Source organism: Prosopis cineraria, unplaced genomic scaffold, assembly GCF_029017545.1.
Source record: "Prosopis cineraria cultivar Desert tree isolate PC_DT_omini unplaced genomic scaffold, ASM2901754v1 PC9, whole genome shotgun sequence".
Classification (NCBI taxonomy): Eukaryota; Viridiplantae; Streptophyta; class Magnoliopsida; order Fabales; family Fabaceae; genus Prosopis; species Prosopis cineraria.
Genome location: NW_026555340.1, coordinates 6,207,331 through 6,214,956, shown reverse-complemented (window position 1 = coordinate 6,214,956; position 7,626 = coordinate 6,207,331). Strand labels below are relative to the sequence as shown.

Here is a 7,626-nt window from a genome sequence, read left to right as displayed (position 1 = left end):
CCTAACAAGCACGGGCAGGATGGAGAGAGGAGAAATGTCCAATCCAGGGATAGTCGCCCATGGCCCAATTTTGGATTAATAAATGTTGAATTATACCATAAACTTTTAACAGCCCAATTATTAGGTCCACGACCTTATAAGCCCCTTGGTTCGCCTTACCCGGCGTGGTATAATCCAAATGTTATTTGTGAATACCACATGGGTGCACCTGGACACTCAATAGAAGATTGTGTGACGTTTAAAAGGAATGTGCTAGACTTGGTTGATTCTAATCATATCCAGCTTAAAGAAGAGGGAAGCTCTACCATTACTACTGATCCACTCCCAAGTCACAAAAAACGAGTCAACATTATTGAAGAAGAGGATGCGTGTTTCAAAAGCTCCGCAAGGATCAAGATGCCTATGAATGAGCTTTATGCTCACTTAAAGGAGTATGGCTACATGTGAGAAATGGTCATCACAAATAATATCAGTTATCAAATGCCTGGATACTGTGAATATCATCAGGAGAAAATAGGCCATGACGTAGAAAGCTGTGAATAGTTTAAAGAAGCTGTTAGAAAAATGATGGCGTTAGGGATCGTGTCTGTAAAGAAGGGAGACGCCAAAGTGTGCATGGTAGAAAAAAAAACAGATTGAGCTTGTCATTAAAAATTCAAGCTTAAAAGAGCGAGTCCAAGCAGTCTCTTTTGTGATAAACAAAGCTTCTGTAGATTTTGCTCCTCACGCAAGACAACCAACATTGACCATAAGCACGCCTCATCCCTTTCCCTATGAAAGTGATTGAGCAGTCCCGTGGAAATATCAAAGCATTGTGGAGAACCATAAAAACCCAATGTTAATTACCGGGACAAGCAATGAAATGGCAAACCAAGGGGGTGTTACTCGAAGTGGAAAACCATACTTACCATCTTACATTAGGAAAATGGTAAAAGAGAAAAATGCAAGTATTGACAAGCCAAAGGAAGATAATCCTAAAGAAATGGAAAAATTAGAAGATGAGTTTTTATCGATTATGAAGCAAAGTGATTATAGCATTGTGGACTAATTGAAGAAAACTCCAGCGCATATCTCCATACTTTCTTTGATTTTGAATTCCGAAGCGCATCGCCAAGCATTACAAGAAGTGTTGAATCAAGCTTTTGTGCAGCCTAATATAACCCCTGAGAAGGTGGCAAGTGTAATGAATGTTATAAAAGCCTCCTCTACCATTTCCTTTTCGGAAGAGGAAGTTATAGAAACTGCTGTCCACCAAGCCAAGGCTTTGCACATCACTTTGAAATGTGAAGGGTTCATAATCGCAAGGGTATTAATTGATGGAGGATCAGCGTTAAATGTCTTGCCGCTCTCCACATTTGAATCATTATCACTAGAAGCTTCAAGTGTATATAAAAGCAATATTATGGTAAGAGCATTTGATGGATCAAGACGGGAAGCATTAGGATCTGTTTGTCTCTCCCTGGAGATAGGGCCAAGCAGGTTTAAGGTGGATTTCCAACTCATAAACATAGACCCAAGTTACACAATACTGCTAGGAAGGCCATGGATTCATTCTGCTAGGGCTGTTCCTTCTACCCTACATCAAAAGGTTAAATTCATTAATGATGGGGGAATTATAGCAGTTAAAGGAGAGGAGGAAATCATGGTGAGCAAACCAAGCTCACTCCCTTATATTGAGGCTGTAGAGAAAGATCATGGAGTTTCTTTTCAAAGCCTAGAGGTTGAAGGTATTTGCGATAGTACTCACAACATCAATTCCGTCGTGGCTAAAATCATGACGAAGAGTGGGTTTATGCCAGGGAAAGGTTTAGGCTCTCATTTACAAGGAATTACGTGTCCAATTAAGGTTTTGGATAATTGTAATCGCCAAGGGTTAGGGTATGAGCCTACACTAGAAGACCAGATGAAAGACAAAGCAAGTTTGGCAAAAGGCAAAAAGGCCAGTAAATTAGAGATTCCACACATTAAAGAATCCTTCCCAGGCCTATCCGAGGTGATATATGAACCAACTATCTCGGTGATCTCTTCTAACGAAGATGTAGCATGTGGAACAAGTGCCTCAAAAATCGATGATTCCAGCAAAGTCCTTACGAATTGGGAGTTTGAAGAGGCCAATAATGTCATTAGCTTAGAGTAATTGTTTCAATTATGTTGTTCCTATTTTGTTATCCACTCTTGAGCCCAGGTTTAGGTAATAGATCTTGGGTATTCTCTAATGCAAACTTTTAGTGCATGTAATTTATGAAAATGAATTTCAGTTGCATTCATGTTTATCTCTTTAATCCGCCTTATCTACTTCAATACATTTTTCCCCATTTCATTCATGTTCCTTATTTTTATCTCATTTCATATTCATCGTCCAGGGATTTTGTTTCTTCTGATTCCATCTCTCACCCAAAGGTTAATAAGCCCTTTGAAGATGATTCACTCGTTGCCACTGATATGCCTGATTGTGAGTTTGATGATGAAGACGTAATCCAAACTTTTTCTAAGATGCTTGAATTGAGTGATAAGAGAATATGCCTACATGAAGAAGTGATTGAGGTGGTTAATATAGGAACCAAGGAGGATCAAAGAATGCTCAAAATAGTAGATAATCTTGAAAGGGAACAAATGATTGAGTTGTTCAAAGAATACATAGATGTGTTTGCATGGTCTTATAAAGATATGCCCGGGCTAGATCCAAGCATTGCTTCTCATAAAATACCATTACTTCCTAAGGTTGAGCCTAAGAAACAGAAGTTAAGAAGAATGAATATGGGGGTGTCCTTGCAAATAAAAGAAGAAGTAATAAAGCAGTTAGAAGCAGGATTTTTGGAGGTAGTAACTTACCCACAATGGGTGGCAAATATTGTTCCTGTTCCTAAAAAAGATGGTCGGATTCGAATGTGTGTTGATTATCGTAATTTAAATAATGCGAGTCCGAAAGATGACTTTCCATTACCCCACATTGATGTATTGGTCGATAATACTGCTCGAAGCTATCGCTATTCCTTTATGGATGGTTATTCAGGGTACAATCAAATCCCTATGCATGAAAGGGATAAAGAGAAAACAACCTTTACAACCCAATGGGGAACTTATTGTTACCGGGTAATGCCTTTTGGTTTGAAAAATGCTAGGGCAACTTATCAACGAGCTATGGTAGCACTATTCCATGACATGATGCATAAAGAAATTGAAGTATATGTAGATGATATGGTAGCTAAATCAGCAGAGAATGAGAGTCATGTTGGAGTCCTTAGAAAGTTATTTGTGAGATTGCGCGAATATCGGCTAAGATTAAATCCTAACAAATGCATTTTTGGAGCTCTTTCTAGGAAGTTATTGGGATTCATTGTGAGTCGTAAAGGGATAGAAGTAGATCCAGATAAAGTGAGGGCAATTCAAGAAATGCCATCTCCCCAAACAAAGAAAAAAGTTAGAAGTTTCTTGGGACGATTGAATTACATTGCTAGATTCATTGCCAATCTAACAACTACTTGCGAACCGATGTTTAAGCTGTTAAAGAAAAATTGCAAGGAGACATGGGATGATGATTGTCAAAAGGCCTTTGATAAAATTAAAGATTATTTGTTAAATCCCCTGATTTTGGTCCCTCTATCACCAGATCGTCCACTAATCCTTTACCTAGCAACTTTACCTCGCTCAATGGGAGCAATGCTAGGTCAACATGATGATTCTGGAAAGAAGGAAAGAGCAATTTATTTCTTGAGCAAGAAGTTTAACGAGTGTAAAGCTCATTATCCGGTGATTGAGCGAACTTGTTGTGGACTAGTATGGGCAACTAGAAGGCTAAGGCAATACATGCTTTACTACACTACCTAGCTAATCTCACGAGTGGACCCACTTAAGTACATCTTTGAGAGCCCGCACATTACAGGTAGAGTACTAAAATGGCAAGTTGTACTGTCGGAATATGATATAAAGCATGTGATGCAAAAGTCAGTCAAAGGTAGTGCAATAGCAGATCACTTGGCCGATAATCCTTTAGAGGATGACCAGCCATTAGATTTTCAATTTCCTGATGAAGGCATATGCACTACAGAAGAAGGTTATGATGAAGGAAATAATGAAGAGCAAGAATGGGAAATGTATTTTGATGGAGCCGCCAACATGCATGGAAATAGGGTAGGAGTGGTGATCGTTTCACCAGAAGGAAAACAATTTCCTGTGGCCATCAAATTAGAATTTGATTGTACTAACAACATAGCAGAATATGAAGCTTGTGTTAATGGTCTTCGGGCAGCTATTACCCTTGGTATAAGGTGTTTCAAGGTATTTGGTGATTCAGCTCTCATTATTCATCAAGTAACAGGAGAATGGAGAACAAAGGAAGTAAAATTGATTCCCTATCAAGAACTCCTAATAGATTTGATTAAGAAATTTAAGGTTGTTAGCTTTCATCACTTGACTCGAGATAAAAACCGTTTCGCTGATGCTTTAGCCACTTTAGCGGCAATGATCCAACTTGATTGTGGAGTCCATGTCCAACCCATCCAAGTGGAAGCTAGAAGCTTTCCAGCATACTGTCTGAATGTTGAAGAAGATCGAGAAGAATATCCTTGGTTCCAGGATATTAAGGATTATATCTCTAAGAGATCATACCCAACTGGAATGACTGAGAATGAAAAGAAAACCCTTCGTCGTTTGGCTATGACATTCTTTATCAGTCAAGATGTTCCGTACAAGAGGGGTTATGATGGTACTTTACTTCACTGTGTGAGTTCAGAAGAAGCAAAGAAAATCATGGTTGAGGTACACGAGGCCATATGTGGCACGCATGCGAATGGTCACACTATGGCCAAACAGATTCAAAGGTGTGGCTACTTCTGGCTAACAATAGAGAAAGATTGCTTTGAGCATGTCAAGAAATGCCACAAATGTCAGATCTATGCTAATAGGATAAATGCTCCTCCAATCCCATTACATAATTTGGTATCACCCTGGCCATTCTCAATGTGGGGCATTGACATTATTAGCCCAATTAACCCAAAAGCTTCGAATGGACATCGCTTCATTCTTGTCGCGATTGACTATTTCACAAAATGGGTAGAAGTAAATTCATTTGCTAGCATCACGCAAAAGACGTTCCTTAAATTCATGAAGACAAATGTTTTATGCCGATATGGGATTCCTAAAAGGATCATTACTGATAATGGTCCCAATCTAAATGGAACGGAAGTCAGGAACTTTTGCGAGAAGTTTCAAATCAAGCATCATAATTCAGCCCCATATAGACCTCAAATGAATGGAGCAGTTAAAGCAGCCAATAAAAATATTAAGAAGATCATTGGAAAAATGACAGTAACTTATAAGGATTGGCATGAGATGCTTCCTTGTGCTTTACATGGTTATCGTACTATTGCACGCACATCCATAGGGGTAACCCCATACTCCCTTGTTTATAGAATGGAAGCTATTACACCCATTGAGATGGAAATACCATCTTTAAGAGTATTGGCAGAGGTAGATTTAGAAGAAAATGAATGGGTACGAACCCGATTTGAGCAACTTAACATGATTGAAGAGAAAAGGCTTATTGCAATGTGTCATGGACAATTGTACTAAAAGAGAATGGCAAGAGCTTTTGATAAAAAACTTTGCCCACAGGAATTCAATGCTGGGGATCTTGTACTCAAGAAAATATTGCCTAACCAAGAAGATAATAGAGGCAAATGGGCTCCGACCTATGAGGGACCTTATGTTGTCAAACATGCGTTTTTTGAAGGAGCACTGATCCTAGCTAACATGGACGGTCAAGAGTTAGCAAAGCCCATTAATGCAGATGCTGTCAAGCGTTACTTTGCTTAAATAGAAAATGAAAAAGAATGAAGCGCTTGTTAGGTTGAAAACCTGTAAAGGCAACCTAGGCAAAAGTTAGAGCTAATAGAAAATGAAAAGGAAAGAATAGCTCGTTAGGTTAAAAAACCTGTAAAGGTAACCTAAGCAAAAGTTAGAGCTAAAAAAAAAGGGGCAAAGCCATGATAAGAAGAAGAAGAGTTCGCCAAGACAAGAGGATGTCTTAGGAGAAGAAAAGGAAGGCATCAAAAGTTAAGTATCTATGTTTGGGAAAGTTGACTCCATCGTCTCTCATATTATGCATATCAATAGCAGCTCAGTGAAACACCTGTTGGGGTTTTGAAAAGCTAAAGGAAAGAGATGTGATTAAGTAAATCCATATATCCCATTTACGCTTTGGCCATTTGTACTCATAAACCAAGATATTCCTATTTCTCTATGAATTTTAGTATCAGTGAATGAATTTTTTCCACCCTTGCTCCTTTGAGACCATCTTTCTTCTCGTCGTGTTATCATATTCAAATTCATATCCCCTATATTACAGCAGGTTCACATTCAAGGAACAATATTTATTGACACATTTACTTGACGTAAAATGCTGGTATCTTTATTCTCACCTTTCGCCCTTGAGGTATCAAGATCATTGCGTAGGTGTAAAATGATAATGAGGGCATGTCTACTATCAGTGTTCGGTCATAATAGTTGATCTCATTAACTTGAAGACAGATCAAGTGACGAGAATTTAGTCATTGGAATTTTCTAAAGAGGGGCAACGGCATACTGTGATACTATACCTATTAATGAATAAAGGTTAAATAACAAACTTGGAGGTATTACCTTATGTTCGAAATGATTTATTCAATGTGCACAAAATTTTCAAAAAAAAAAGGATAAATACTAAGATAGTTTTCAACATTAAGCTTTCCAATAAAATTTTTGCAATACATTTGCATTATTCATACATTTGCATTGGGGCAAATAAGCGCGTCTTACCCTTTGCATTTGTCACAAAAGGAAGTCTCATAAATTGAGGCAAATAAAGGTTCAAACCTTTTACATTGCAAATCATCCATCCATGGTATATTGTACATATTCTCAGCACTTATGAAAATCATACACGACGCATTACCACATTACAGAAACACGCCGCATTTGGATTGGGGCAAAACGACATATAAAAAGAAAACAAAAAACAAACAACAACAACAACACAAAAAAAAATTTTAGGAAGTAAGAGAAGAAATAACGAACCTCACCTATGAGTTTCTCATATCTTCCACGTGAAATAAAACCTATTCTCACCCCCCAAAGCCCTGTCACGGCAGGCAACCCAAAGCCCTGTAACGGCAGGCACCCTAAAGCCCAGTACCGGCTGGCATGATTTTTTAAAGCCTTGTAACGGCAGGCACCCTAAAGCCCTGTCACGGCAGGCACTCCAAAGCCCAGTACTGGCTGGCATGATTCTTTAAAAGCCCTATAACAGCAGGCACCCCAAAGCCCTGTCACGGCAGGCAACCCCAAAAGCCCAGTATCGGCTGGCATAATTCTTTAAAGCCCTGTAACGACAGGCACCCCAAAGCCCAGTACCGGCTGGCATGATTTTTTAAAAGTCCTGTAACGGCAGGCACCCTTAAAGCCTTGTCACAGTAGGCACCCCAAAGCCCAGTACCGGCTGGCATGATTCCTTAAAAGCCCTATAACGGCAGGCACCCTAAAGCCCTGTTACGGCAGGCACCTTAAAGCCCAGTATCGGCTGGCATGATTTTTTAAAAGCCCTGTAATGGCAGGTACCCCTAAAGCCCTGTTACGGCAGGCACTCCAAAA

At 39.2% G+C, this 7,626-nt stretch overlaps 1 pseudogene; it reads left to right on the top strand.

The window, feature by feature from the left end:
* The first annotated feature begins 2,886 nt into the window (after positions 1-2,886).
* Positions 2,887-5,814, top strand: LOC129320402 (uncharacterized; annotated as a pseudogene).
* The last annotated feature ends 1,812 nt before the right edge of the window (positions 5,815-7,626 follow it).